We start from the raw sequence: 2,906 nt of genomic DNA on the forward strand, positions 1-2,906 counted from the left end.
AGTCTGTCGGACACGCCTGACATAGTTGTGGAGGGCAGCAGCGGTGGCTCGGGCAGTGCTGGACATGGGGTGGTGTGTCTCGGTAGCTGGGGCATGATAGGCCAAGGCTAACATCATACGCCGTGGCCAGAGCTCGAAAGGGGTGGGAATGTCCTTAGCCAGGCCGTAGAAGGGGTGCCGAGCTGTTGGGGCGGCAGGGGAGGGCAGGGGAGGGAGCTGACTGAGTCCCTGGACCCTGGCGTAGACGCAAGTGAGATGGGTGTAAATCATCCCCGAGCGATACACTGGGGCCCATTGCATACGCCCGTCGTTGCCGCGCTCCACTGGGGCCGCTGGGTTGCCCTGACACATCATAACCATAAACTCCGGACGGGTGGGCCATCGCCCGTGCACGGCAACGATATCGGCTAGACATCGTAGCCGGTTGTATGCACCATGGCTACACCACCGTCGAGTTGGGGGGGAGTTGACAATGCGAGCTGCACATTTGCCATTCGACATGGTGGGCTCGTAGGTCGTGAGCCACACCGGAAGCTGCATAGTTGTCGCTGGGGTGAGGGGCAGCTGAACGCGCCGAGCCATCGGTGTAGCCGACCACTGTCTCCACACATCCATCCACAGAGGGTGTAGTTCCCACAGCTTGAGCCACTTCGACTTGTAGTGGGGGTGGTATAATAAGAAGTCAAATGGACAGGATGCACGATGGAGCCGACCCATAGACCTCTCAAACTGGCGTAATACCAGTGGTTGCCAAAGTGGACGGTTAGGTGTTGCCAGGGACATGGCACGTTGAAGGATCTGTAGCCGTTGTGCACGGATCCTGGACGCAACGTGAGGTAGCCCAAGGCCTAGTTTCGAGTCAAACTGCAGGCATGCAGCAAGCAGAGGACGGTAACGGTCTGTGGGAATAATCTTGCGGCCGAGGATGTAGCGGTTGAGCATAGACTGCCAGCTCTGCACCATGGCGGGTGGCACAGGTAGAGCGGCCGTAACATGCCACAAGAGTGAGAGCATGACAGTATTGGCCAGCAACCGACGCCCTGGGAGCGTACGAGCACGGCAGCCCCATTGTTGGAAGCTGGCCATAAACCTCTCGTGGACGAGGTTGAGCTGGTGGTCGGCTGGGAGCTGGTGGCCAAACATGAGTCCAAGGTACTTCACGGGTTGGCCTGTGGGCACAATGTTCAGGAGGCCCCCGCCGTCCGTGTCGGCAGGGTCGAGGTGGCCGTTGAGAACCAGAGTTTGACATTTGGCTTGGTTCAGCCGAGCACCAGACACAGCACAGAACTCCTCAACGATGGTCATCTGCTCGACAGCAGAAGGCAGATCCTTCGACAAGAGTGTCGAGTCATCCGCAAAAAAGATGCTAGTCATGGTGTCTCCGTGTGGTAGGGAGATTCCGAGATGAGGGTGCTGGCGTAGCATGTCTCCCAGCGGCTCCAGGTATAGCACGAAGAGCAGGCATGACAGTGGGCAGCCTTGTTTCACACCCCGGGTTGGACGGATGGCTGGACCCAGTGTGCCATTGAAGAGGAGGTGAGCCACTGGTGAATTGTAGAGCAGTCGGACCCAGGAGATGAATGTTGCACCCATGTTCATCTCCGCAAGCACTTCAAACAGGAAGGTTTGGTCGACCATGTCATATGCCTTCGAAAAATCGAGGAACGTAGCATAGTTGTCTTGGTCCTCCAACGTGCAGTAGTGTTGGAGGGCTTGGACCATGGTGACGTGATCATGGAGTCTGCGTCCGGGCACAAAGCCAGCTTGGGTTGGGTGGATAAGCTGGGGTGCATGACGAGCGAGACGGAAGGCCAGGGCACGAGACAACACTTTCACCTCCACTGGCATAAGGGAGATGGGTCGGTAGTTGCCAGGCAGGCCTCTATCACCACTCTTGTACAGCAGCAGGGTGATGGCGCTGCGACGGTGGTGAGGAAGGAGGCAGCCATGGTGGGTGAGTTGGTAGCTGAACACCAACAACAACAATTGCAAGAAGATCTCTGGGGCCACCTGAAGGAACCCTGCCGACCAGCCATCTGGACCAGGGGACGCTCGAGCGCTGTAATGGGCTGGTCGAGACTCTCACGGTCCACCAGTGGGAGCCGTTTCGTCAGGACCTCCAAAACTGCACGGCGGCGATGGTGGTCAGGCGGGTCGGCTTCCCTGGGTGTCGCCATGACGGATCGCCAGTGGGCTGTAAGTACACGTTGGACTGTGGGCACGTCTGTGGTCGTCGTGCGATCCACTGTGACGCAGTTGATGGGCACCTTGGTTCCCAGTGGCTTCCGAAAGAAGTGAGAGGTGCCTCGTTCATTGGAGTTGGCGTGGAAGTCGAATTGCCGGTCGCGGGCATATTGACTATGCTCGGCCTTGGCGGAGTCGTAGGCTAGCTGAGCTGCAGCTACATCGGCAACGTGGGTGGCCAGGTCACCATAGTATGCCAAGGCTCGCTTTGCTGTAGCCAGTCGGAGGCTTAGGTGTTGTAGATTGGCCTTGGTCGATTGGGTGTGTAGCCGATGACATTTGATGAGCTGGCGGCGCATTCTCTTCAGCCAGCCATACCACATCGCACCATGGTTGAGACTCTCGTCGGCTCGCATTCGGTTAAGGAGTGCTGAGGCCTCCGTGGTGATGGCTCGTTGGATGTCGGGGTCAGCTAGCAACTCCCGTGGCAGCCGCCAGTAGCCCTTTGTTGTGGTGGATGGGCTATGCGACAGAGTCGCGGTGTGGGTGAGGTGGTCGCCTCCAAAGTGGTTTGGGTCATACGTAGCCTTGGGGTTGAGGTGAGAGACCAGCTCGTCGTGTAGGAAGAGATAATCAAGTCGATTGACCCACGCCCAGGATCACTGTAGAGCTGTGTAGTAGGGTTGAGTTGGCGCCACGCATCCACCACACCAAGTGCAGTT

Source organism: Aphanomyces astaci (assembly GCF_000520075.1).
Source record: "Aphanomyces astaci strain APO3 unplaced genomic scaffold supercont1.148, whole genome shotgun sequence".
Taxonomy (NCBI): domain Eukaryota; phylum Oomycota; class Saprolegniomycetes; order Saprolegniales; family Verrucalvaceae; genus Aphanomyces; species Aphanomyces astaci.